The sequence below is a fragment of the Phyllobates terribilis genome, unplaced genomic scaffold, assembly GCF_046119375.1.
Source record: "Phyllobates terribilis strain yellow unplaced genomic scaffold, ASM4611937v1 Scaffold_1274__1_contigs__length_337103, whole genome shotgun sequence".
Classification (NCBI taxonomy): domain Eukaryota; kingdom Metazoa; phylum Chordata; class Amphibia; order Anura; family Dendrobatidae; genus Phyllobates; species Phyllobates terribilis.
Window position 1 is genome coordinate 153,391 of NW_027364034.1, and position 26,720 is coordinate 180,110.

A 26,720-nucleotide genomic window follows, 5' to 3' on the forward strand; every position below is an offset into this window, starting at 1 on the left:
GGTGGAGTTATGCAGATCTAAAACGCGTGGATTGCAGCAGCAGCAAGCCGAAAAGTGCAGGCATGTAAGGGATCTAGAGGTTGACAACATGTCTTCTTAACGGGAGTCCAGGAGCTCATCTCCACAAATGGACTTTTCAGGATCCTTGGGTGGCTCCGTAGTTTGAAACCAATTCTGGTTATCGCTTCTCGGCCTTTTGGCTAAGATCAAGTGTAGTATCTGTTCTTATCAGTTTAATATCTGATACGTCCCCTATCTGGGGACCATATATTAAATGGATTTTTAGAACAGGGAGATGGAAAAAGAGCTTGCTCTGTCCACTCCACGCATTGACCTGGTATTGCAGTATCTCCAGGACCGGTGCACCCCTTCTTTAATGCAGTTTCTAAAATCAGAAAGAATTGAATTCAATGTTTTTTGTTCATTTTGCTTGTTTGTCGGATTTTGGGATGGACTCTTTGGCTTTGCTTTTCTTCTCCTCATTGGATTTTTCATGTTCAAAGTTGCAGAAGCCAGATTACAAGCTCATTTTGGTTCAACTTCAGCAACTGTGCATTGCATTGCCATGTAATGTGATGCAATGCTATCTTTCTAGCTCTCCCTTTTTACTTCCTTTTGGATAAACAGACATATTAGGCAAGCATTTTGGAGCTTTCACCTAAATAACTACAGGTGGTGAGATAAGCTGCACAATATAATTGACCTTTCAGTATATTGTTGCACACACACCATCTATTTAGCAAATGCCCTTGTTATCAACAGCAGCCTTTTAAACTCACCTGAGCTAACAGGTATGTGCGCTGGTTACTCTGCTGCGCTTAAAATTTCTTTTTTGGTTTGCTACAATGCCTTTTCTGAAACGTTGTCTCCTTCTGCTGGAACACTGACTTCTTTCATTTAATGCCTGCAGACTATAAAAGAGAACCCAACCCAAAAAGTTTGGTTGATTAGTCTGTGGCATTCTGTTAAAATGTTGCTTATGGCGGTCTCTGTGAGCTTCTCAGCGACATTCAGCCAGCCAGGTATCCTGCCTGCAGTAGATGGAATGTGGCAATGGAACGCTGGCTGCGCGTGTCATAATAGGCTCTGAGCCTTTATATACCTGTGCACAGCAGCAGCCACCTTCAGTCTGCTGCTGGACAGCCAGCAGCAGCAGCAGCAGGAGAGGTATGTAATCAGGAGCCCTCCTGCTAAGGGTAGACAGCTGCTCGTTCCACCCCACCCCCCGCCTTAATTGGTTCTCCTCCCTTCCAACGGTGTTGAGGCGGGTGGGAACAGCAGGGGGTGAAGGTGCTGTGTTTAAAGAGGTGGAGTTATGCAGATCTAAAACGCGTGGATTGCAGCAGCAGCAAGCCGAAAAGTGCAGGCATGTAAGGGATCTAGAGGTTGACAACATGTCTTCTTAACGGGAGTCCAGGAGCTCATCTCCACAAATGGACTTTTCAGGATCCTTGGGTGGCTCCGTAGTTTGAAACCAATTCTGGTTATCGCTTCTCGGCCTTTTGGCTAAGATCAAGTGTAGTATCTGTTCTTATCAGTTTAATATCTGATACGTCCCCTATCTGGGGACCATATATTAAATGGATTTTTAGAACAGGGAGATGGAAAAAGAGCTTGCTCTGTCCACTCCACGCATTGACCTGGTATTGCAGTATCTCCAGGACCGGTGCACCCCTTCTTTAATGCAGTTTCTAAAATCAGAAAGAATTGAATTCAATGTTTTTTGTTCATTTTGCTTGTTTGTCGGATTTTGGGATGGACTCTTTGGCTTTGCTTTTCTTCTCCTCATTGGATTTTTCATGTTCAAAGTTGCAGAAGCCAGATTACAAGCTCATTTTGGTTCAACTTCAGCAACTGTGCATTGCATTGCCATGTAATGTGATGCAATGCTATCTTTCTAGCTCTCCCTTTTTACTTCCTTTTGGATAAACAGACATATTAGGCAAGCATTTTGGAGCTTTCACCTAAATAACTACAGGTGGTGAGATAAGCTGCACAATATAATTGACCTTTCAGTATATTGTTGCACACACACCATCTATTTAGCAAATGCCCTTGTTATCAACAGCAGCCTTTTAAACTCACCTGAGCTAACAGGTATGTGCGCTGGTTACTCTGCTGCGCTTAAAATTTCTTTTTTGGTTTGCTACAATGCCTTTTCTGAAACGTTGTCTCCTTCTGCTGGAACACTGACTTCTTTCATTTAATGCCTGCAGACTATAAAAGAGAACCCAACCCAAAAAGTTTGGTTGATTAGTCTGTGGCATTCTGTTAAACTGTTGCTTATGGCGGTCTCTGTGAGCTTCTCAGCGACATTCAGCCAGCCAGGTATCCTGCCTGCAGTAGATGGAATGTGGCAATGGAACGCTGGCTGCGCGTGTCATAATAGGCTCTGAGCCTTTATATACCTGTGCACAGCAGCAGCCACCTTCAGTCTGCTGCTGGACAGCCAGCAGCAGCAGCAGCAGGAGAGGTATGTAATCAGGAGCCCTCCTGCTAAGGGTAGACAGCTGCTCGTTCCACCCCACCCCCCGCCTTAATTGGTTCTCCTCCCTTCCAACGGTGTTGAGGCGGGTGGGAACAGCAGGGGGTGAAGGTGCTGTGTTTAAAGAGGTGGAGTTATGCAGATCTAAAACGCGTGGATTGCAGCAGCAGCAAGCCGAAAAGTGCAGGCATGTAAGGGATCTAGAGGTTGACAACATGTCTTCTTAACGGGAGTCCAGGAGCTCATCTCCACAAATGGACTTTTCAGGATCCTTGGGTGGCTCCGTAGTTTGAAACCAATTCTGGTTATCGCTTCTCGGCCTTTTGGCTAAGATCAAGTGTAGTATCTGTTCTTATCAGTTTAATATCTGATACGTCCCCTATCTGGGGACCATATATTAAATGGATTTTTAGAACAGGGAGATGGAAAAAGAGCTTGCTCTGTCCACTCCACGCATTGACCTGGTATTGCAGTATCTCCAGGACCGGTGCACCCCTTCTTTAATGCAGTTTCTAAAATCAGAAAGAATTGAATTCAATGTTTTTTGTTCATTTTGCTTGTTTGTCGGATTTTGGGATGGACTCTTTGGCTTTGCTTTTCTTCTCCTCATTGGATTTTTCATGTTCAAAGTTGCAGAAGCCAGATTACAAGCTCATTTTGGTTCAACTTCAGCAACTGTGCATTGCATTGCCATGTAATGTGATGCAATGCTATCTTTCTAGCTCTCCCTTTTTACTTCCTTTTGGATAAACAGACATATTAGGCAAGCATTTTGGAGCTTTCACCTAAATAACTACAGGTGGTGAGATAAGCTGCACAATATAATTGACCTTTCAGTATATTGTTGCACACACACCATCTATTTAGCAAATGCCCTTGTTATCAACAGCAGCCTTTTAAACTCACCTGAGCTAACAGGTATGTGCGCTGGTTACTCTGCTGCGCTTAAAATTTCTTTTTTGGTTTGCTACAATGCCTTTTCTGAAACGTTGTCTCCTTCTGCTGGAACACTGACTTCTTTCATTTAATGCCTGCAGACTATAAAAGAGAACCCAACCCAAAAAGTTTGGTTGATTAGTCTGTGGCATTCTGTTAAACTGTTGCTTATGGCGGTCTCTGTGAGCTTCTCAGCGACATTCAGCCAGCCAGGTATCCTGCCTGCAGTAGATGGAATGTGGCAATGGAACGCTGGCTGCGCGTGTCATAATAGGCTCTGAGCCTTTATATACCTGTGCACAGCAGCAGCCACCTTCAGTCTGCTGCTGGACAGCCAGCAGCAGCAGCAGCAGGAGAGGTATGTAATCAGGAGCCCTCCTGCTAAGGGTAGACAGCTGCTCGTTCCACCCCACCCCCCGCCTTAATTGGTTCTCCTCCCTTCCAACGGTGTTGAGGCGGGTGGGAACAGCAGGGGGTGAAGGTGCTGTGTTTAAAGAGGTGGAGTTATGCAGATCTAAAACGCGTGGATTGCAGCAGCAGCAAGCCGAAAAGTGCAGGCATGTAAGGGATCTAGAGGTTGACAACATGTCTTCTTAACGGGAGTCCAGGAGCTCATCTCCACAAATGGACTTTTCAGGATCCTTGGGTGGCTCCGTAGTTTGAAACCAATTCTGGTTATCGCTTCTCGGCCTTTTGGCTAAGATCAAGTGTAGTATCTGTTCTTATCAGTTTAATATCTGATACGTCCCCTATCTGGGGACCATATATTAAATGGATTTTTAGAACAGGGAGATGGAAAAAGAGCTTGCTCTGTCCACTCCACGCATTGACCTGGTATTGCAGTATCTCCAGGACCGGTGCACCCCTTCTTTAATGCAGTTTCTAAAATCAGAAAGAATTGAATTCAATGTTTTTTGTTCATTTTGCTTGTTTGTCGGATTTTGGGATGGACTCTTTGGCTTTGCTTTTCTTCTCCTCATTGGATTTTTCATGTTCAAAGTTGCAGAAGCCAGATTACAAGCTCATTTTGGTTCAACTTCAGCAACTGTGCATTGCATTGCCATGTAATGTGATGCAATGCTATCTTTCTAGCTCTCCCTTTTTACTTCCTTTTGGATAAACAGACATATTAGACAAGCATTTTGGAGCTTTCACCTAAATAACTACAGGTGGTGAGATAAGCTGCACAATATAATTGACCTTTCAGTATATTGTTGCACACACACCATCTATTTAGCAAATGCCCTTGTTATCAACAGCAGCCTTTTAAACTCACCTGAGCTAACAGGTATGTGCGCTGGTTACTCTGCTGCGCTTAAAATTTCTTTTTTGGTTTGCTACAATGCCTTTTCTGAAACGTTGTCTCCTTCTGCTGGAACACTGACTTCTTTCATTTAATGCCTGCAGACTATAAAAGAGAACCCAACCCAAAAAGTTTGGTTGATCAGTCTGTGGCATTCTGTTAAACTGTTGCTTATGGCGGTTTCTGTGAGCTTCTCAGCGACATTCAGCCAGCCAGGTATCCTGCCTGCAGTAGATGGAATGTGGCAATGGAACGCTGGCTGCGCGTGTCATAATAGGCTCTGAGCCTTTATATACCTGTGCACAGCAGCAGCCACCTTCAGTCTGCTGCTGGACAGCCAGCAGCAGCAGCAGCAGGAGAGGTATGTAATCAGGAGCCCTCCTGCTAAGGGTAGACAGCTGCTCGTTCCACCCCACCCCCCGCCTTAATTGGTTCTCCTCCCTTCCAACGGTGTTGAGGCGGGTGGGAACAGCAGGGGGTGAAGGTGCTGTGTTTAAAGAGGTGGAGTTATGCAGATCTAAAACGCGTGGATTGCAGCAGCAGCAAGCCGAAAAGTGCAGGCATGTAAGGGATCTAGAGGTTGACAACATGTCTTCTTAACGGGAGTCCAGGAGCTCATCTCCACAAATGGACTTTTCAGGATCCTTGGGTGGCTCCGTAGTTTGAAACCAATTCTGGTTATCGCTTCTCGGCCTTTTGGCTAAGATCAAGTGTAGTATCTGTTCTTATCAGTTTAATATCTGATACGTCCCCTATCTGGGGACCATATATTAAATGGATTTTTAGAACAGGGAGATGGAAAAAGAGCTTGCTCTGTCCACTCCACGCATTGACCTGGTATTGCAGTATCTCCAGGACCGGTGCACCCCTTCTTTAATGCAGTTTCTAAAATCAGAAAGAATTGAATTCAATGTTTTTTGTTCATTTTGCTTGTTTGTCGGATTTTGGGATGGACTCTTTGGCTTTGCTTTTCTTCTCCTCATTGGATTTTTCATGTTCAAAGTTGCAGAAGCCAGATTACAAGCTCATTTTGGTTCAACTTCAGCAACTGTGCATTGCATTGCCATGTAATGTGATGCAATGCTATCTTTCTAGCTCTCCCTTTTTACTTCCTTTTGGATAAACAGACATATTAGGCAAGCATTTTGGAGCTTTCACCTAAATAACTACAGGTGGTGAGATAAGCTGCACAATATAATTGACCTTTCAGTATATTGTTGCACACACACCATCTATTTAGCAAATGCCCTTGTTATCAACAGCAGCCTTTTAAACTCACCTGAGCTAACAGGTATGTGCGCTGGTTACTCTGCTGCGCTTAAAATTTCTTTTTTGGTTTGCTACAATGCCTTTTCTGAAACGTTGTCTCCTTCTGCTGGAACACTGACTTCTTTCATTTAATGCCTGCAGACTATAAAAGAGAACCCAACCCAAAAAGTTTGGTTGATTAGTCTGTGGCATTCTGTTAAACTGTTGCTTATGGCGGTCTCTGTGAGCTTCTCAGCGACATTCAGCCAGCCAGGTATCCTGCCTGCAGTAGATGGAATGTGGCAATGGAACGCTGGCTGCGCGTGTCATAATAGGCTCTGAGCCTTTATATACCTGTGCACAGCAGCAGCCACCTTCAGTCTGCTGCTGGACAGCCAGCAGCAGCAGCAGCAGGAGAGGTATGTAATCAGGAGCCCTCCTGCTAAGGGTAGACAGCTGCTCGTTCCACCCCACCCCCCGCCTTAATTGGTTCTCCTCCCTTCCAACGGTGTTGAGGCGGGTGGGAACAGCAGGGGGTGAAGGTGCTGTGTTTAAAGAGGTGGAGTTATGCAGATCTAAAACGCGTGGATTGCAGCAGCAGCAAGCCGAAAAGTGCAGGCATGTAAGGGATCTAGAGGTTGACAACATGTCTTCTTAACGGGAGTCCAGGAGCTCATCTCCACAAATGGACTTTTCAGGATCCTTGGGTAGCTCCGTAGTTTGAAACCAATTCTGGTTATCGCTTCTCGGCCTTTTGGCTAAGATCAAGTGTAGTATCTGTTCTTATCAGTTTAATATCTGATACGTCCCCTATCTGGGGACCATATATTAAATGGATTTTTAGAACAGGGAGATGGAAAAAGAGCTTGCTCTGTCCACTCCACGCATTGACCTGGTATTGCAGTATCTCCAGGACCGGTGCACCCCTTCTTTAATGCAGTTTCTAAAATCAGAAAGAATTGAATTCAATGTTTTTTGTTCATTTTGCTTGTTTGTCGGATTTTGGGATGGACTCTTTGGCTTTGCTTTTCTTCTCCTCATTGGATTTTTCATGTTCAAAGTTGCAGAAGCCAGATTACAAGCTCATTTTGGTTCAACTTCAGCAACTGTGCATTGCATTGCCATGTAATGTGATGCAATGCTATCTTTCTAGCTCTCCCTTTTTACTTCCTTTTGGATAAACAGACATATTAGGCAAGCATTTTGGAGCTTTCACCTAAATAACTACAGGTGGTGAGATAAGCTGCACAATATAATTGACCTTTCAGTATATTGTTGCACACACACCATCTATTTAGCAAATGCCCTTGTTATCAACAGCAGCCTTTTAAACTCACCTGAGCTAACAGGTATGTGCGCTGGTTACTCTGCTGCGCTTAAAATTTCTTTTTTGGTTTGCTACAATGCCTTTTCTGAAACGTTGTCTCCTTCTGCTGGAACACTGACTTCTTTCATTTAATGCCTGCAGACTATAAAAGAGAACCCAACCCAAAAAGTTTGGTTGATTAGTCTGTGGCATTCTGTTAAACTGTTGCTTATGGCGGTCTCTGTGAGCTTCTCAGCGACATTCAGCCAGCCAGGTATCCTGCCTGCAGTAGATGGAATGTGGCAATGGAACGCTGGCTGCGCGTGTCATAATAGGCTCTGAGCCTTTATATACCTGTGCACAGCAGCAGCCACCTTCAGTCTGCTGCTGGACAGCCAGCAGCAGCAGCAGCAGGAGAGGTATGTAATCAGGAGCCCTCCTGCTAAGGGTAGACAGCTGCTCGTTCCACCCCACCCCCCGCCTTAATTGGTTCTCCTCCCTTCCAACGGTGTTGAGGCGGGTGGGAACAGCAGGGGGTGAAGGTGCTGTGTTTAAAGAGGTGGAGTTATGCAGATCTAAAACGCGTGGATTGCAGCAGCAGCAAGCCGAAAAGTGCAGGCATGTAAGGGATCTAGAGGTTGACAACATGTCTTCTTAACGGGAGTCCAGGAGCTCATCTCCACAAATGGACTTTTCAGGATCCTTGGGTGGCTCCATAGTTTGAAACCAATTCTGGTTATCGCTTCTCGGCCTTTTGGCTAAGATCAAGTGTAGTATCTGTTCTTATCAGTTTAATATCTGATACGTCCCCTATCTGGGGACCATATATTAAATGGATTTTTAGAACAGGGAGATGGAAAAAGAGCTTGCTCTGTCCACTCCACGCATTGACCTGGTATTGCAGTATCTCCAGGACCGGTGCACCCCTTCTTTAATGCAGTTTCTAAAATCAGAAAGAATTGAATTCAATGTTTTTTGTTCATTTTGCTTGTTTGTCGGATTTTGGGATGGACTCTTTGGCTTTGCTTTTCTTCTCCTCATTGGATTTTTCATGTTCAAAGTTGCAGAAGCCAGATTACAAGCTCATTTTGGTTCAACTTCAGCAACTGTGCATTGCATTGCCATGTAATGTGATGCAATGCTATCTTTCTAGCTCTCCCTTTTTACTTCCTTTTGGATAAACAGACATATTAGGCAAGCATTTTGGAGCTTTCACCTAAATAACTACAGGTGGTGAGATAAGCTGCACAATATAATTGACCTTTCAGTATATTGTTGCACACACACCATCTATTTAGCAAATGCCCTTGTTATCAACAGCAGCCTTTTAAACTCACCTGAGCTAACAGGTATGTGCGCTGGTTACTCTGCTGCGCTTAAAATTTCTTTTTTGGTTTGCTACAATGCCTTTTCTGAAACGTTGTCTCCTTCTGCTGGAACACTGACTTCTTTCATTTAATGCCTGCAGACTATAAAAGAGAACCCAACCCAAAAAGTTTGGTTGATTAGTCTGTGGCATTCTGTTAAACTGTTGCTTATGGCGGTCTCTGTGAGCTTCTCAGCGACATTCAGCCAGCCAGGTATCCTGCCTGCAGTAGATGGAATGTGGCAATGGAACGCTGGCTGCGCGTGTCATAATAGGCTCTGAGCCTTTATATACCTGTGCACAGCAGCAGCCACCTTCAGTCTGCTGCTGGACAGCCAGCAGCAGCAGCAGCAGGAGAGGTATGTAATCAGGAGCCCTCCTGCTAAGGGTAGACAGCTGCTCGTTCCACCCCACCCCCCGCCTTAATTGGTTCTCCTCCCTTCCAACGGTGTTGAGGCGGGTGGGAACAGCAGGGGGTGAAGGTGCTGTGTTTAAAGAGGTGGAGTTATGCAGATCTAAAACGCGTGGATTGCAGCAGCAGCAAGCCGAAAAGTGCAGGCATGTAAGGGATCTAGAGGTTGACAACATGTCTTCTTAACGGGAGTCCAGGAGCTCATCTCCACAAATGGACTTTTCAGGATCCTTGGGTGGCTCCGTAGTTTGAAACCAATTCTGGTTATTGCTTCTCGGCCTTTTGGCTAAGATCAAGTGTAGTATCTGTTCTTATCAGTTTAATATCTGATACGTCCCCTATCTGGGGACCATATATTAAATGGATTTTTAGAACAGGGAGATGGAAAAAGAGCTTGCTCTGTCCACTCCACGCATTGACCTGGTATTGCAGTATCTCCAGGACCGGTGCACCCCTTCTTTAATGCAGTTTCTAAAATCAGAAAGAATTGAATTCAATGTTTTTTGTTCATTTTGCTTGTTTGTCGGATTTTGGGATGGACTCTTTGGCTTTGCTTTTCTTCTCCTCATTGGATTTTTCATGTTCAAAGTTGCAGAAGCCAGATTACAAGCTCATTTTGGTTCAACTTCAGCAACTGTGCATTGCATTGCCATGTAATGTGATGCAATGCTATCTTTCTAGCTCTCCCTTTTTACTTCCTTTTGGATAAACAGACATATTAGGCAAGCATTTTGGAGCTTTCACCTAAATAACTACAGGTGGTGAGATAAGCTGCACAATATAATTGACCTTTCAGTATATTGTTGCACACACACCATCTATTTAGCAAATGCCCTTGTTATCAACAGCAGCCTTTTAAACTCACCTGAGCTAACAGGTATGTGCGCTGGTTACTCTGCTGCGCTTAAAATTTCTTTTTTGGTTTGCTACAATGCCTTTTCTGAAACGTTGTCTCCTTCTGCTGGAACACTGACTTCTTTCATTTAGTGCCTGCAGACTATAAAAGAGAACCCAACCCAAAAAGTTTGGTTGATTAGTCTGTGGCATTCTGTTAAACTGTTGCTTATGGCGGTCTCTGTGAGCTTCTCAGCGACATTCAGCCAGCCAGGTATCCTGCCGGCAGTAGATGGAATGTGGCAATGGAACGCTGGCTGCGCGTGTCATAATAGGCTCTGAGCCTTTATATACCTGTGCACAGCAGCAGCCACCTTCAGTCTGCTGCTGGACAGCCAGCAGCAGCAGCAGCAGGAGAGGTATGTAATCAGGAGCCCTCCTGCTAAGGGTAGACAGCTGCTCGTTCCACCCCACCCCCCGCCTTAATTGGTTCTCCTCCCTTCCAACGGTGTTGAGGCGGGTGGGAACAGCAGGGGGTGAAGGTGCTGTGTTTAAAGAGGTGGAGTTATGCAGATCTAAAACGCGTGGATTGCAGCAGCAGCAAGCCGAAAAGTGCAGGCATGTAAGGGATCTAGAGGTTGACAACATGTCTTCTTAACGGGAGTCCAGGAGCTCATCTCCACAAATGGACTTTTCAGGATCCTTGGGTGGCTCCATAGTTTGAAACCAATTCTGGTTATCGCTTCTCGGCCTTTTGGCTAAGATCAAGTGTAGTATCTGTTCTTATCAGTTTAATATCTGATACGTCCCCTATCTGGGGACCATATATTAAATGGATTTTTAGAACAGGGAGATGGAAAAAGAGCTTGCTCTGTCCACTCCACGCATTGACCTGGTATTGCAGTATCTCCAGGACCGGTGCACCCCTTCTTTAATGCAGTTTCTAAAATCAGAAAGAATTGAATTCAATGTTTTTTGTTCATTTTGCTTGTTTGTCGGATTTTGGGATGGACTCTTTGGCTTTGCTTTTCTTCTCCTCATTGGATTTTTCATGTTCAAAGTTGCAGAAGCCAGATTACAAGCTCATTTTGGTTCAACTTCAGCAACTGTGCATTGCATTGCCATGTAATGTGATGCAATGCTATCTTTCTAGCTCTCCCTTTTTACTTCCTTTTGGATAAACAGACATATTAGGCAAGCATTTTGGAGCTTTCACCTAAATAACTACAGGTGGTGAGATAAGCTGCACAATATAATTGACCTTTCAGTATATTGTTGCACACACACCATCTATTTAGCAAATGCCCTTGTTATCAACAGCAGCCTTTTAAACTCACCTGAGCTAACAGGTATGTGCGCTGGTTACTCTGCTGCGCTTAAAATTTCTTTTTTGGTTTGCTACAATGCCTTTTCTGAAACGTTGTGTCCTTCTGCTAGAACACTGACTTCTTTCATTTAATGCCTGCAGACTATAAAAGAGAACCCAACCCAAAAAGTTTGGTTGATTAGTCTGTGGCATTCTGTTAAACTGTTGCTTATGGCGGTCTCTGTGAGCTTCTCAGCGACATTCAGCCAGCCAGGTATCCTGCCTGCAGTAGATGGAATGTGGCAATGGAACGCTGGCTGCGCGTGTCATAATAGGCTCTGAGCCTTTATATACCTGTGCACAGCAGCAGCCACCTTCAGTCTGCTGCTGGACAGCCAGCAGCAGCAGCAGCAGGAGAGGTATGTAATCAGGAGCCCTCCTGCTAAGGGTAGACAGCTGCTCGTTCCACCCCACCCCCCGCCTTAATTGGTTCTCCTCCCTTCCAACGGTGTTGAGGCGGGTGGGAACAGCAAGGGGGTGAAGGTGCTGTGTTTAAAGAGGTGGAGTTATGCAGATCTAAAACGCGTGGATTGCAGCAGCAGCAAGCCGAAAAGTGCAGGCATGTAAGGGATCTAGAGGTTGACAACATGTCTTCTTAACGGGAGTCCAGGAGCTCATCTCCACAAATGGACTTTTCAGGATCCTTGGGTGGCTCCGTAGTTTGAAACCAATTCTGGTTATCGCTTCTCGGCCTTTTGGCTAAGATCAAGTGTAGTATCTGTTCTTATCAGTTTAATATCTGATACGTCCCCTATCTGGGGACCATATATTAAATGGATTTTTAGAACAGGGAGATGGAAAAAGAGCTTGCTCTGTCCAGTCCACGCATTGACCTGGTATTGCAGTATCTCCAGGACCGGTGCACCCCTTCTTTAATGCAGTTTCTAAAATCAGAAAGAATTGAATTCAATGTTTTTTGTTCATTTTGCTTGTTTGTCGGATTTTGGGATGGACTCTTTGGCTTTGCTTTTCTTCTCCTCATTGGATTTTTCATGTTCAAAGTTGCAGAAGCCAGATTACAAGCTCATTTTGGTTCAACTTCAGCAACTGTGCATTGCATTGCCATGTAATGTGATGCAATGCTATCTTTCTAGCTCTCCCCTTTTACTTCCTTTTGGATAAACAGACATATTAGGCAAGCATTTTGGAGCTTTCACCTAAATAACTACAGGTGGTGAGATAAGCTGCACAATATAATTGACCTTTCAGTATATTGTTGCACACACACCATCTATTTAGCAAATGCCCTTGTTATCAACAGCAGCCTTTTAAACTCACCTGAGCTAACAGGTATGTGCGCTGGTTACTCTGCTGCGCTTAAAATTTCTTTTTTGGTTTGCTACAATGCCTTTTCTGAAACGTTGTCTCCTTCTGCTGGAACACTGACTTCTTTCATTTAATGCCTGCAGACTATAAAAGAGAACCCAACCCAAAAAGTTTGGTTGATTAGTCTGTGGCATTCTGTTAAACTGTTGCTTATGGCGGTCTCTGTGAGCTTCTCAGCGACATTCAGCCAGCCAGGTATCCTGCCTGCAGTAGATGGAATGTGGCAATGGAACGCTGGCTGCGCGTGTCATAATAGTCTCTGAGCCTTTATATACCTGTGCACAGCAGCAGCCACCTTCAGTCTGCTGCTGAACAGCCAGCAGCAGCAGCAGCAGGAGAGGTATGTAATCAGGAGCCCTCCTGCTAAGGGTAGACAGCTGCTCGTTCCACCCCACCCCCCGCCTTAATTGGTTCTCCTCCCTTCCAACGGTGTTGAGGCGGGTGGGAACAGCAGGGGGTGAAGGTGCTGTGTTTAAAGAGGTGGAGTTATGCAGATCTAAAACGTGTGGATTGCAGCAGCAGCAAGCCGAAAAGTGCAGGCATGTAAGGGATCTAGAGGTTGACAACATGTCTTCTTAACGGGAGTCCAGGAGCTCATCTCCACAAATGGACTTTTCAGGATCCTTGGGTGGCTCCGTAGTTTGAAACCAATTCTGGTTATCGCTTCTCGGCCTTTTGGCTGCGATCGTATGACTGTACCTTGATTGGTGCGAGTCTCCTGGAGGAATCCGGACCCTTTTGTGGAGGATTTTCTGCTTTTTCCTGTGGTATTCCATACCGACAGAATCCAAGATGTCTTTTGTGAAGAACACCATCCGTTTGTCCGTGGATCCATCTGACCAGAACAAGAACAACGTGGTTTTCATTGTCCAAGACATCGTTGAAGGCAAAGCTGGAGCAAGACGTTCTGAGATCTTCAGTGTCAACGAATTTTCACGTCAAGGTAATTATGACGTTACCTTTATGGACCAGGATGTTTGCCTTAATGTCTTTGAATGGCTCCGTGGTCACTCTAGTGACCCCTGCTTGGAAGGAGTTAGATGGGAACCTTTGTTTGGTCTGCAAGAAAAGGAGGTGACTGTGACTGTCTATAACCCTTTTACAGACCCTGAGCTGCTGGAGTGCTTCCTCTCTCGCTACTGTGAATATGTGCGGAAGGGAGTGAAGCAAGTCAATTGTCTAGGAATCTTTAACTGTCAGTATAAATTCCGTGTGAAATTGAAAAGGGATCCTGACAGTGTGGGGGGCTTTAGACACCCTCCATCAAATTTTTCCGTTGCAGGCCATAGAGGTTTCCTCTTTTACCCAGGCCAGCCCATGTTTTGCCGTAGATGCTTTTCTTTCGGACATACCATGGTAACATGCCTTAAAGGGCAGTGTTGCCGAAATTGCAGAAAGGAGGGGCATATGGCCAACCAGTGTCCAGAGGCCAAGTCCTGTGATGTCTGTGGGAGTAGTGATCACATGTATAAGGACTGTCCTATGAGTGCACCTAGACGTTCTGATAAAGAACAGAAGGAGGAGGAGCTGGAGAGGAGGCAGATGGCAAGCGCACTGAAAGTGCTGGAAAGATTGGAGAGGGAGGAGAGAGAGGGAAGGAGGCGGGAAACTGGTAGAGCCTCTCCCTCTACGGCGCCAGAGGAGGTGTCCCTGAGACCATGTTCTTCTTCTGCTGAAGAAATGAGGAAGAAGCGGAGGGAAGAAAAGGAGTTCTGGAGGGAAGTGGCAAAGGTGGAGAAAAAGGCAGTGTCTGCGAGAATATCTAGGAAAGTGGTGGAAGCAGAGCTGCCTGAGATGATGACTTTTGGAGAGGCAATGGACGCAACAGGATGTGAAGTGCAAATCTCGGAACCCGACAGTCCTGAACACCCTTCGGGTCCTGAAAACATTGAAGATTTTTCTTCGGAGGATGATAGGGGTGCAAATAAGAGTCGTAGGGAGGATGGTGGGGGCAGTGATGATGCAGATTTTAGTGAGCCTCAGAGGAAGATCAGAACTGCCAGAATGAGGAGTGTGGCTGGTGAAGCCAGCGGGTCGGAAACCAGCTGTTCTGTTCTGATGGCGGAGGAGGATAGTGGTGGTGCTGGATAGTGTCACCATATAATATTGTAAATGTTTTTTCTTTTTGTCCTCTTGTGAGCTTTGGTTTAGGCCAAAGGCTATTTCTTTGTGTAATTGGTGAAGGAGTAGAAGTATTATGGGATTTACCATAGTGTCCCAAAACGTAAGAGTGTTTAAAAGTAAAGTAAGAAGAGCTGCTATTTTTGAGTTTTTAGCTATGCAAAATGCATCTATTTTTTGTTTACAAGAATGTGGGGTAGTGGATGGTGTGAAAGGGGATGAATGGTCTTATGGAGCGTCTGTGTGGTCGGGGAGTGCATGTAATAAGAATGATGGTGTGGGTATTTTGGTTAAAGGAAGGGAGGTTGTTTTGAGTGATTATTTGGTTATTGAGGTGGGGAGATGTATCCTTGCTAATTTTGTATACAAGAATGTAAAGTTTTGTGTTATTAATGTTTATGCGCCAGTTGAAAAAAATGAGCGCAAAAATTTATTTGAAAAAATTAAGCTTTTTGTTCCAGGAAGAATACCTGTGGTAATTGTGGGTGATATGAACTGTGATGTGGGGAGAGTGAATGTGGATGTGTCTGGGAAAGCATTATTGGAGTTAGTGAATGATTTTGGGTTGTGTGATATGCAGCGCGTGTGTAACATGAATCCTTTGTTGAACACTTTCTTTTCTGAGAGTGGTAGGGTACAATCCAGATTGGAGTATTGTTTTATTTCTAAAAATATGGTTTCTGTTAATTATAGGCAGGAAAACGTTCTTTTTTCAGATCATGTGTGTATGTTGTGTGAGTTGGATATAAAAGTTGATGGAGTGTTTGGGAGAGGATTGTGGAAGTTAAATGTTAAACTGTTAGAGAATGAAGATGTGAGAAAGGAGTATGAAAGGCGGTATGAAGAATGGTGTAAGCATAAAAATGAGTTTGGGAATGTTTGTGAGTGGTGGGACTGGGTGAAGAAACAAACAAAAATGTTCTTTAAAAATTTAGGATACAAGTATGCAGCAATTAAAAGAGAGAGTTTTGTTAAACTGAACGCGCGGTTGAGCGTTTTGTATAAGTTAAGGGAAGGAGGAGTTGAGGTGGAGGAGGATATTTTAGAGGTAAAAAAGGAGATTAGTGAGTTTTTGTTGGAGAGAGGGAGAAGCATAGTGTTTAGGGCAAAGATTGATAAGATGGAGCAGGATGAGAAATGTTCTCGGTTTTTCTTTAAAAAAGTTTTTGGAAAGAAACAGAGTATGAGCGTGGTGTATGGAGCAGATGGAAGTGAGGTGAGTGGAGAGGATATGTGTGAAGAGGTGGCTAAGTTTTATGAGGATCTGTATGCAGTGAAACAGAGGGATGAATGTTTGGAGAATGATGTTTTGAGTGTGTTAGAGAGTAAGTTGAGTGAAGCAGAAAGAGAGAGAGTGATGGGTGAGGTGACTGGTGATGAGGTATGGAAGGTTATGTGTAGTATGGCTTTGAATAAGACGCCGGGGGAGGATGGCCTCCCAGTAGAATTTTATCGTGTGATGTGGGGTGTGATTGGTAAGGACTTTGTGGATGTATGTAAGTATATGTGGGGAAACATGGAGGTGGCTGAGAGTATGCGTGCAGGTATGGTTGTGTTAATTCCTAAGAAAGGGGATTTGAAAAGTCTGAGGAATTGGAGGCCAATAACGTTACTTAATTGTGATTATAAAATCTATGCAAAACTTATGGCTAATAGGATGCGTGATGTGATAGAGAGTGTGATTGGGGATGAGCAGTGTTGTGCGGTACCTGGGAGGCGGATTCATGAGTGTGTGTGTATGTTAAGAGATTGTCTATGGGATTGCATGGGTCGTAAGAAGAGTGTATTTTTGTTAAGTTTGGATTTTGAAAAGGCTTATGATAGGTTGTCGCATGGTTTTTTGTTCAGAGTGTTGTTAAAAATGGGTTTTCCGGCTGATTTTGTTGGGCGAGTGAGAAGTTTGTATGCGGGTGTTTATAGCTGTGTTTTAATGAATGGGTATGTGGGTAGGAAAGTGAATGTGTTTTCGGGTGTGCGACAGGGGTGTCCTTTGTCCCCTGTAGCATTTATTTGTGCAATTGAGCCATTGTTGTGTATGCTGAGGAAAGATAAGGTAATTCGTGGTGTGCAAGTGCCGGGAGGTGGAGGAAAAGAATGGAAGGTGAGTGGTTATATGGATGACGTGTGTGTATTATGTGATTCTGAATGTTCGGTGAGGCGGGTGAAGTTGTTAGTGTCTATTTTTTGTGGTGCATCTGCGTTTAAAGTGAATTGGGAAAAGAGTGAGTGTAAGGGTTTTGGAGGCGGAAGTTTAAGTAGGGATGTAGGTGTGAATGTAGTGAATGGACCTATTAAAGTTTTGGGTGTGAAGTTTTCAGAGAGTTTGGATGGGAAAGAAAGTTGGGATGATGCGAAAGGAAAAGTTGAGCAGAAGTTGAATTTTTGGAAATTGAGGAGTTTATCCTTTTTTGGGAAGATTTTAATTGTTAAGAGTGTGGTGTTGCCAATATTTTTATATATTGCGGTAGTATTTCCACCAGGATATATGTGTATGAGAAGCTTGAATAGAATTTTATTTGTTTTTTTGTGGAACTCCAAAATGGAGAGAGCTAGGAGAGAAATTTTGGTTAAAAGAGTGGAAAAAGGTGGTTTGGGTTTTCCGAATTTGGACGTGTTTTTTGGTGTGAATATCGTTGTGTTTGTTTTGAAAGTGATTAGGGCGGATGGAAAGTTTTCATCTATGTGTAGGTATTTATTTGGAGCGTATTTGTTTCGTTTAAAGTGGCAAGAAAGGGATTTGCGATGTCCGATTGCTTTTGAGGTGCCTGTATGGTATGTGTGGGTTTATAAGTTTTTGGTGAGGTATGAACTGTGTGATGCAGATGTGAGATTGCTGGAGAATAAGAAGGCTGTGTATAGGATGATTGAATGTAGAGAGGTAGAATGTGGAATAAATATGGTTAGGGGTGGTGATGTGCAGAAGGTTTGGAAGAAAGTGCGGATGAGTGGTATGACCAACAAACAGAGTGAAGTTGTGTGGCAGTCTTTACATGGAGTATTACCTGTGAGAGAATTTCAGAGGAATAGAGGTTTGGTGAGGAGTGAAATGTGTCCAAGAAATGGCTGTGGTGGAAGGGAAAGTGTGTTGCATGTTTTTTGGAATTGCCAGTATGCTAGAGATGTGATTGGGAGAATGGGGCCTTTGTGTAAAGAATTGTGTGGTGTGAATTTGTTGTCTTTTGAGTTGTTTATGTTTGGTTTGGGAATATGTGATGGGACGAAGGAAAGAGTCTTGTGGTTGATGCTTGCATGTATAAAGGAAGTGTTATGGGATGTGAGGAATGTGTATGTGTTTAAAAGGAAGGAAATTGCTGTAAAGGATAGTGTGAAGGTGATTTTGGGGAAGATGTATGTGTGTTTCCTATGGGACAAAAAGAGGAGAGGGGAAGTGGATGCGGAGGGAATATGGAAAGTTAAAAAGTGGAGATATATTGTTAGTACCTCTTGATTTTTGTTATTGTTGTTTTGAAATATGAAATAAATATTTCCGATGATGATGGGGACAGCAAATTGCGTATTGGATTTGACGCAGCTGTTTTAATGGAATTTTCCTTTGTCTGGTTTCCATAGACTGTGGAATTTCCTCGTCTGAGGAGAAAAAGAAGAAAAAAAATCTGTTCTTATCAGTTTAATATCTGATACGTCCCCTATCTGGGGACCATATATTAAATGGATTTTTAGAACAGGGAGATGGAAAAAGAGCTTGCTCTGTCCACTCCACGCATTGACCTGGTATTGCAGTATCTCCAGGACCGGTGCACCCCTTCTTTAATGCAGTTTCTAAAATCAGAAAGAATTGAATTCAATGTTTTTTGTTCATTTTGCTTGTTTGTCGGATTTTGGGATGGACTCTTTGGCTTTGCTTTTCTTCTCCTCATTGGATTTTTCATGTTCAAAGTTGCAGAAGCCAGATTACAAGCTCATTTTGGTTCAACTTCAGCAACTGTGCATTGCATTGCCATGTAATGTGATGCAATGCTATCTTTCTAGCTCTCCCTTTTTACTTCCTTTTGGATAAACAGACATATTAGGCAAGCATTTTGGAGCTTTCACCTAAATAACTACAGGTGGTGAGATAAGCTGCACAATATAATTGACCTTTCAGTATATTGTTGGACACACACCATCTATTTAGCAAATGCCCTTGTTATCAACAGCAGCCTTTTAAACTCACCTGAGCTAACAGGTATGTGCGCTGGTTACTCTGCTGCGCTTAAAATTTCTTTTTTGGTTTGCTACAATGCCTTTTCTGAAACGTTGTCTCCTTCTGCTGGAACACTGACTTCTTTCATTTAATGCCTGCAGACTATAAAAGAGAACCCAACCCAAAAAGTTTGGTTGATTAGTCTGTGGCATTCTGTTAAACTGTTGCTTATGGCGGTCTCTGTGAGCTTCTCAGCGACATTCAGCCAGCCAGGTATCCTGCCTGCAGTAGATGGAATGTGGCAATGGAACGCTGGCTGCGCGTGTCATAATAGGCTCTGAGCCTTTATATACCTGTGCACAGCAGCAGCCACCTTCAGTCTGCTGCTGAACAGCCAGCAGCAGCAGCAGCAGGAGAGGTATGTAATCAGGAGCCCTCCTGCTAAGGGTAGACAGCTGCTCGTTCCACCCCACCCCCCGCCTTAATTGGTTCTCCTCCCTTCCAACGGTGTTGAGGCGGGTGGGAACAGCAGGGGGTGAAGGTGCTGTGTTTAAAGAGGTGGAGTTATGCAGATCTAAAACGCGTGGATTGCAGCAGCAGCAAGCCGAAAAGTGCAGGCATGTAAGGGATCTAGAGGTTGACAACATGTCTTCTTAACGGGAGTCCAGGAGCTCATCTCCACAAATGGACTTTTCAGGATCCTTGGGTGGCTCCGTAGTTTGAAACCAATTCTGGTTATCGCTTCTCGGCCTTTTGGCTAAGATCAAGTGTAGTATCTGTTCTTATCAGTTTAATATCTGATACGTCCCCTATCTGGGGACCATATATTAAATGGATTTTTAGAACAGGGAGATGGAAAAAGAGCTTGCTCTGTCCACTCCACGCATTGACCTGGTATTGCAGTATCTCCAGGACCGGTGCACCCCTTCTTTAATGCAGTTTCTAAAATCAGAAAGAATTGAATTCAATGTTTTTTGTTCATTTTGCTTGTTTGTCGGATTTTGGGATGGACTCTTTGGCTTTGCTTTTCTTCTCCTCATTGGATTTTTCATGTTCAAAGTTGCAGAAGCCAGATTACAAGCTCATTTTGGTTCAACTTCAGCAACTGTGCATTGCATTGCCATGTAATGTGATGCAATGCTATCTTTCTAGCTCTCCCTTTTTACTTCCTTTTGGATAAACAGACATATTAGGCAAGCATTTTGGAGCTTTCACCTAAATAACTACAGGTGGTGAGATAAGCTGCACAATATAATTGACCTTTCAGTATATTGTTGCACACACACCATCTATTTAGCAAATGCCCTTGTTATCAACAGCAGCCTTTTAAACTCACCTGAGCTAACAGGTATGTGCGCTGGTTACTCTGCTGCGCTTAAAATTTCTTTTTTGGTTTGCTACAATGCCTTTTCTGAAACGTTGTCTCCTTCTGCTGGAACACTGACTTCTTTCATTTAATGCCTGCAGACTATAAAAGAGAACCCAACCCAAAAAGTTTGGTTGATTAGTCTGTGGCATTCTGTTAAACTGTTGCTTATGGCGGTCTCTGTGAGCTTCTCAGCGACATTCAGCCAGCCAGGTATCCTGCCTGCAGTAGATGGAATGTGGCAATGGAACGCTGGCTGCGCGTGTCATAATAGGCTCTGAGCCTTTATATACCTGTGCACAGCAGCAGCCACCTTCAGTCTGCTGCTGGACAGCCAGCAGCAGCAGCAGCAGGAGAGGTATGTAATCAGGAGCCCTCCTGCTAAGGGTAGACAGCTGCTCGTTCCACCCCACCCCCCGCCTTAATTGGTTCTCCTCCCTTCCAACGGTGTTGAGGCGGGTGGGAACAGCAGGGGGTGAAGGTGCTGTGTTTAAAGAGGTGGAGTTATGCAGATCTAAAACGCGTGGATTGCAGCAGCAGCAAGCCGAAAAGTGCAGGCATGTAAGGGATCTAGAGGTTGACAACATGTCTTCTTAACGGGAGTCCAGGAGCTCATCTCCACAAATGGACTTTTCAGGATCCTTGGGTGGCTCCGTAGTTTGAAACCAATTCTGGTTATCGCTTCTCGGCCTTTTGGCTAAGATCAAGTGTAGTATCTGTTCTTATCAGTTTAATATCTGATACGTCCCCTATCTGGGGACCATATATTAAATGGATTTTTAGAACAGGGAGATGGAAAAAGAGCTTGCTCTGTCCACTCCACACATTGACCTGGTATTGCAGTATCTCCAGGACCGGTGCACCCCTTCTTTAATGCAGTTTCTAATATCAGAAAGAATTGAATTCAATGTTTTTTGTTCATTTTGCTTGTTTGTCGGATTTTGGGATGGACTCTTTGGCTTTGCTTTTCTTCTCCTCATTGGATTTTTCATGTTCAAAGTTGCAGAAGCCAGATTACAAGCTCATTTTGGTTCAACTTCAGCAACTGTGCATTGCATTGCCATGTAATGTGATGCAATGCTATCTTTCTAGCTCTCCCTTTTTACTTCCTTTTGGATAAACAGACATATTAGGCAAGCATTTTGGAGCTTTCACCTAAATAACTACAGGTGGTGAGATAAGCTGCACAATATAATTGACCTTTCAGTATATTGTTGCACACACACCATCTATTTAGCAAATGCCCTTGTTATCAACAGCAGCCTTTTAAACTCACCTGAGCTAACAGGTATGTGCGCTGGTTACTCTGCTGCGCTTAAAATTTCTTTTTTGGTTTGCTACAATGCCTTTTCTGAAACGTTGTCTCCTTCTGCTGGAACACTGACTTCTTTCATTTAATGCCTGCAGACTATAAAAGAGAACCCAACCCAAAAAGTTTGGTTGATTAGTCTGTGGCATTCTGTTAAACTGTTGCTTATGGCGGTCTCTGTGAGCTTCTCAGCGACATTCAGCCAGCCAGGTATCCTGCCTGCAGTAGATGGAATGTGGCAATGGAACGCTGGCTGCGCGTGTCATAATAGGCTCTGAGCCTTTATATACCTGTGCACAGCAGCAGCCACCTTCAGTCTGCTGCTGGACAGCCAGCAGCAGCAGCAGGAGAGGTATGTAATCAGGAGCCCTCCTGCTAAGGGTAGACAGCTGCTCGTTCCACCCCACCCCCCGCCTTAATTGGTTCTCCTCCCTTCCAACGGTGTTGAGGTGGGTGGGAACAGCAGGGGGTGAAGGTGCTGTGTTTAAAGAGGTGGAGTTATGCAGATCTAAAACGCGTGGATTGCAGCAGCAGCAAGCCGAAAAGTGCAGGCATGTAAGGGATCTAGAGGTTGACAACATGTCTTCTTAACGGGAGTCCAGGAGCTCATCTCCACAAATGGACTTTTCAGGATCCTTGGGTGGCTCCGTAGTTTGAAACCAATTCTGGTTATTGCTTCTCGGCCTTTTGGCTAAGATCAAGTGTAGTATCTGTTCTTATCAGTTTAATATCTGATACGTCCCCTATCTGGGGACCATATATTAAATGGATTTTTAGAACAGGGAGATGGAAAAAGAGCTTGCTCTGTCCACTCCACGCATTGACCTGGTATTGCAGTATCTCCAGGACCGGTGCACCCCTTCTTTAATGCAGTTTCTAAAATCAGAAAGAATTGAATTCAATGTTTTTTGTTCATTTTGCTTGTTTGTCGGATTTTGGGATGGACTCTTTGGCTTTGCTTTTCTTCTCCTCATTGGATTTTTCATGTTCAAAGTTGCAGAAGCCAGATTACAAGCTCATTTTGGTTCAACTTCAGCAACTGTGCATTGCATTGCCATGTAATGTGATGCAATGCTATCTTTCTAGCTCTCCCTTTTTACTTCCTTTTGGATAAACAGACATATTAGGCAAGCATTTTGGAGCTTTCACCTAAATAACTACAGGTGGTGAGATAAGCTGCACAATATAATTGACCTTTCAGTATATTGTTGCACACACACCATCTATTTAGCAAATGCCCTTGTTATCAACAGCAGCCTTTTAAACTCACCTGAGCTAACAGGTATGTGCGCTGGTTACTCTGCTGCGCTTAAAATTTCTTTTTTGGTTTGCTACAATGCCTTTTCTGAAACGTTGTCTCCTTCTGCTGGAACACTGACTTCTTTCATTTAATGCCCGCAGACTATAAAAGAGAACCCAACCCAAAAAGTTTGGTTGATTGGTCTGTGGCATTCTGTTAAACTGTTGCTTATGGCGGTCTCTGTGAGCTTCTCAGCGACATTCAGCCAGCCAGGTATCCTGCCTGCAGTAGATGGAATGTGGCAATGGAACGCTGGCTGCGCGTGTCATAATAGGCTCTGAGCCTTTATATACCTGTGCACAGCAGCAGCCACCTTCAGTCTGCTGCTGGACAGCCAGCAGCAGCAGCAGGAGAGGTATGTAATCAGGAGCCCTCCTGCTAAGGGTAGACAGCTGCTCGTTCCACCCCACCCCCCGCCTTAATTGGTTCTCCTCCCTTCCAACGGTGTTGAGGCGGGTGGGAACAGCAGGGGGTGAAGGTGCTGTGTTTAAAGAGGTGGAGTTATGCAGATCTAAAACGCGTGGATTGCAGCAGCAGCAAGCCGAAAAGTGCAGGCATGTAAGGGATCTAGAGGTTGACAACATGTCTTCTTAACGGGAGTCCAGGAGCTCATCTCCACAAATGGACTTTTCAGGATCCTTGGGTGGCTCCGTAGTTTGAAACCAATTCTGGTTATCGCTTCTCGGCCTTTTGGCTAAGATCAAGTGTAGTATCTGTTCTTATCAGTTTAATATCTGATACGTCCCCTATCTGGGGACCATATATTAAATGGATTTTTAGAATAGGGAGATGGAAAAAGAGCTTGCTCTGTCCACTCCACACATTGACCTGGTATTGCAGTATCTCCAGGACCGGTGCACCCCTTCTTTAATGCAGTTTCTAAAATCAGAAAGAATTGAATTCAATGTTTTTTGTTCATTTTGCTTGTTTGTCGGATTTTGGGATGGACTCTTTGGCTTTGCTTTTCTTCTCCTCATTGGATTTTTCATGTTCAAAGTTGCAGAAGCCAGATTACAAGCTCATTTTGGTTCAACTTCAGCAACTGTGCATTGCATTGCCATGTAATGTGATGCAATGCTATCTTTCTAGCTCTCCCTTTTTACTTCCTTTTGGATAAACAGACATATTAGGCAAGCATTTTGGAGCTTTCACCTAAATAACTACAGGTGGTGAGATAAGCTGCACAATATAATTGACCTTTCAGTATATTGTTGCACACACACCATCTATTTAGCAAATGCCCTTGTTATCAACAGCAGCCTTTTAAACTCACCTGAGCTAACAGGTATGTGCGCTGGTTACTCTGCTGCGCTTAAAATTTCTTTTTTGGTTTGCTACAATGCCTTTTCTGAAACGTTGTCTCCTTCTGCTGGAACACTGACTTCTTTCATTTAATGCCTGCAGACTATAAAAGAGAACCCAACCCAAAAAGTTTGGTTGATTAGTCTGTGGCATTCTGTTAAACTGTTGCTTATGGCGGTCTCTGTGAGCTTCTCAGCGACATTCAGCCAGCCAGGTATCCTGCCTGCAGTAGATGGAATGTGGCAATGGAACGCTGGCTGCGCGTGTCATAATAGGCTCTGAGCCTTTATATACCTGTGCACAGCAGCAGCCACCTTCAGTCTGCTGCTGGACAGCCAGCAGCAGCAGCAGGAGAGGTATGTAATCAGGAGCCCTCCTGCTAAGGGTAGACAGCTGCTCGTTCCACCCCACCCCCCGCCTTAATTGGTTCTCCTCCCTTCCAACGGTGTTGAGGCGGGTGGGAACAGCAGGGGGTGAAGGTGCTGTGTTTAAAGAGGTGGAGTTATGCAGATCTAAAACGCGTGGATTGCAGCAGCAGCAAGCCGAAAAGTGCAGGCATGTAAGGGATCTAGAGGTTGACAACATGTCTTCTTAACGGGAGTCCAGGAGCTCATCTCCACAAATGGACTTTTCAGGATCCTTGGGTGGCTCCGTAGTTTGAAACCAATTCTGGTTATCGCTTCTCGGCCTTTTGGCTAAGATCAAGTGTAGTATCTGTTCTTATCAGTTTAATATCTGATACGTCCCCTATCTGGGGACCATATATTAAATGGATTTTTAGAACAGGGAGATGGAAAAAGAGCTTGCTCTGTCCACTCCACGCATTGACCTGGTATTGCAGTATCTCCAGGACCGGTGCACCCCTTCTTTAATGCAGTTTCTAAAATCAGAAAGAATTGAATTCAATGTTTTTTGTTCATTTTGCTTGTTTGTCGGATTTTGGGATGGACTCTTTGGCTTTGCTTTTCTTCTCCTCATTGGATTTTTCATGTTCAAAGTTGCAGAAGCCAGATTACAAGCTCATTTTGGTTCAACTTCAGCAACTGTGCATTGCATTGCCATGTAATGTGATGCAATGCTATCTTTCTAGCTCTCCCTTTTTACTTCCTTTTGGATAAACAGACATATTAGGCAAGCATTTTGGAGCTTTCACCTAAATAACTACAGGTGGTGAGATAAGCTGCACAATATAATTGACCTTTCAGTATATTGTTGCACACACACCATCTATTTAGCAAATGCCCTTGTTATCAACAGCAGCCTTTTAAACTCACCTGAGCTAACAGGTATGTGCGCTGGTTACTCTGCTGCGCTTAAAATTTCTTTTTTGGTTTGCTACAATGCCTTTTCTGAAACGTTGTCTCCTTCTGCTGGAACACTGACTTCTTTCATTTAATGCCTGCAGACTATAAAAGAGAACCCAACCCAAAAAGTTTGGTTGATTAGTCTGTGGCATTCTGTTAAACTGTTGCTTATGGCGGTCTCTGTGAGCTTCTCAGCGACATTCAGCCAGCCAGGTATCCTGCCTGCAGTAGATGGAATGTGGCAATGGAACGCTGGCTGCGCGTGTCATAATAGGCTCTGAGCCTTTATATACCTGTGCACAGCAGCAGCCACCTTCAGTCTGCTGCTGGACAGCCAGCAGCAGCAGCAGGAGAGGTATGTAATCAGGAGCCCTCCTGCTAAGGGTAGACAGCTGCTCGTTCCACCCCACCCCCCGCCTTAATTGGTTCTCCTCCCTTCCAACGGTGTTGAGGCGGGTGGGAACAGCAGGGGGTGAAGGTGCTGTGTTTAAAGAGGTGGAGTTATGCAGATCTAAAACGCGTGGATTGCAGCAGCAGCAAGCCGAAAAGTGCAGGCATGTAAGGGATCTAGAGGTTGACAACATGTCTTCTTAACGGGAGTCCAGGAGCTCATCTCCACAAATGGACTTTTCAGGATCCTTGGGTGGCTCCGTAGTTTGAAACCAATTCTGGTTATCGCTTCTCGGCCTTTTGGCTAAGATCAAGTGTAGTATCTGTTCTTATCAGTTTAATATCTGATACGTCCCCTATCTGGGACCATATATTAAATGGATTTTTAGAACAGGGAGATGGAAAAAGAGCTTGCTCTGTCCACTCCACGCATTGACCTGGTATTGCAGTATCTCCAGGACCGGTGCACCCCTTCTTTAATGCAGTTTCTAAAATCAGAAAGAATTGAATTCAATGTTTTTTGTTCATTTTGCTTGTTTGTCGGATTTTGGGATGGACTCTTTGGCTTTGCTTTTCTTCTCCTCATTGGATTTTTCATGTTCAAAGTTGCAGAAGCCAGATTACAAGCTCATTTTGGTTCAACTTCAGCAACTGTGCATTGCATTGCCATGTAATGTGATACAATGCTATCTTTCTAGCTCTCCCTTTTTACTTCCTTTTGGATAAACAGACATATTAGGCAAGCATTTTGGAGCTTTCACCTAAATAACTACAGGTGGTGAGATAAGCTGCACAATATAATTGACCTTTCAGTATATTGTTGCACACACACCATCTATTTAGCAAATGCCCTTGTTATCAACAGCAGCCTTTTAAACTCACCTGAGCTAACAGGTATGTGC

The 26,720-nt window shown here is 44.2% G+C and overlaps 17 non-coding genes across 17 annotated transcripts; all 17 read left to right on the top strand.

The window, feature by feature from the left end:
- The first annotated feature begins 180 nt into the window (after positions 1 to 180).
- LOC141243853 (U2 spliceosomal RNA) lies at positions 181 to 371 on the top strand. Its single transcript, XR_012307871.1, has one exon. It is a non-coding gene; the product is annotated as a U2 spliceosomal RNA (small nuclear RNA).
- Positions 372 to 1,486: 1,115 nt separating this feature from the next.
- On the top strand, positions 1,487 to 1,677 carry LOC141243856 (U2 spliceosomal RNA). The gene has a single exon (XR_012307873.1). It is a non-coding gene; the product is annotated as a U2 spliceosomal RNA (small nuclear RNA).
- A 1,115-nt stretch (positions 1,678 to 2,792) lies between these two features.
- LOC141243857 (U2 spliceosomal RNA) lies at positions 2,793 to 2,983 on the top strand. The gene has a single exon (XR_012307874.1). It is a non-coding gene; the product is annotated as a U2 spliceosomal RNA (small nuclear RNA).
- Positions 2,984 to 4,098: 1,115 nt separating this feature from the next.
- On the top strand, positions 4,099 to 4,289 carry LOC141243858 (U2 spliceosomal RNA). Its single transcript, XR_012307875.1, has one exon. It is a non-coding gene; the product is annotated as a U2 spliceosomal RNA (small nuclear RNA).
- Positions 4,290 to 5,404: 1,115 nt separating this feature from the next.
- Positions 5,405 to 5,595, top strand: LOC141243859 (U2 spliceosomal RNA). Its single transcript, XR_012307876.1, has one exon. It is a non-coding gene; the product is annotated as a U2 spliceosomal RNA (small nuclear RNA).
- A 1,115-nt stretch (positions 5,596 to 6,710) lies between these two features.
- On the top strand, positions 6,711 to 6,901 carry LOC141243860 (U2 spliceosomal RNA). The gene has a single exon (XR_012307877.1). It is a non-coding gene; the product is annotated as a U2 spliceosomal RNA (small nuclear RNA).
- Positions 6,902 to 8,016: 1,115 nt separating this feature from the next.
- LOC141243861 (U2 spliceosomal RNA) lies at positions 8,017 to 8,207 on the top strand. Its single transcript, XR_012307878.1, has one exon. It is a non-coding gene; the product is annotated as a U2 spliceosomal RNA (small nuclear RNA).
- A 1,115-nt stretch (positions 8,208 to 9,322) lies between these two features.
- Positions 9,323 to 9,513, top strand: LOC141243957 (U2 spliceosomal RNA). Its single transcript, XR_012307968.1, has one exon. It is a non-coding gene; the product is annotated as a U2 spliceosomal RNA (small nuclear RNA).
- Positions 9,514 to 10,628: 1,115 nt separating this feature from the next.
- LOC141243862 (U2 spliceosomal RNA) lies at positions 10,629 to 10,819 on the top strand. Its single transcript, XR_012307879.1, has one exon. It is a non-coding gene; the product is annotated as a U2 spliceosomal RNA (small nuclear RNA).
- Positions 10,820 to 11,935: 1,116 nt separating this feature from the next.
- On the top strand, positions 11,936 to 12,126 carry LOC141243990 (U2 spliceosomal RNA). The gene has a single exon (XR_012307999.1). It is a non-coding gene; the product is annotated as a U2 spliceosomal RNA (small nuclear RNA).
- Positions 12,127 to 18,281: 6,155 nt separating this feature from the next.
- On the top strand, positions 18,282 to 18,469 carry LOC141244010 (U2 spliceosomal RNA). Its single transcript, XR_012308017.1, has one exon. It is a non-coding gene; the product is annotated as a U2 spliceosomal RNA (small nuclear RNA).
- Positions 18,470 to 19,584: 1,115 nt separating this feature from the next.
- LOC141243863 (U2 spliceosomal RNA) lies at positions 19,585 to 19,775 on the top strand. The gene has a single exon (XR_012307880.1). It is a non-coding gene; the product is annotated as a U2 spliceosomal RNA (small nuclear RNA).
- Positions 19,776 to 20,890: 1,115 nt separating this feature from the next.
- On the top strand, positions 20,891 to 21,081 carry LOC141243967 (U2 spliceosomal RNA). The gene has a single exon (XR_012307977.1). It is a non-coding gene; the product is annotated as a U2 spliceosomal RNA (small nuclear RNA).
- A 1,112-nt stretch (positions 21,082 to 22,193) lies between these two features.
- Positions 22,194 to 22,384, top strand: LOC141243958 (U2 spliceosomal RNA). Its single transcript, XR_012307969.1, has one exon. It is a non-coding gene; the product is annotated as a U2 spliceosomal RNA (small nuclear RNA).
- Positions 22,385 to 23,496: 1,112 nt separating this feature from the next.
- LOC141243971 (U2 spliceosomal RNA) lies at positions 23,497 to 23,687 on the top strand. The gene has a single exon (XR_012307981.1). It is a non-coding gene; the product is annotated as a U2 spliceosomal RNA (small nuclear RNA).
- Positions 23,688 to 24,799: 1,112 nt separating this feature from the next.
- Positions 24,800 to 24,990, top strand: LOC141243864 (U2 spliceosomal RNA). Its single transcript, XR_012307881.1, has one exon. It is a non-coding gene; the product is annotated as a U2 spliceosomal RNA (small nuclear RNA).
- A 1,112-nt stretch (positions 24,991 to 26,102) lies between these two features.
- Positions 26,103 to 26,292, top strand: LOC141243997 (U2 spliceosomal RNA). The gene has a single exon (XR_012308006.1). It is a non-coding gene; the product is annotated as a U2 spliceosomal RNA (small nuclear RNA).
- Positions 26,293 to 26,720: the final 428 nt, after the last annotated feature.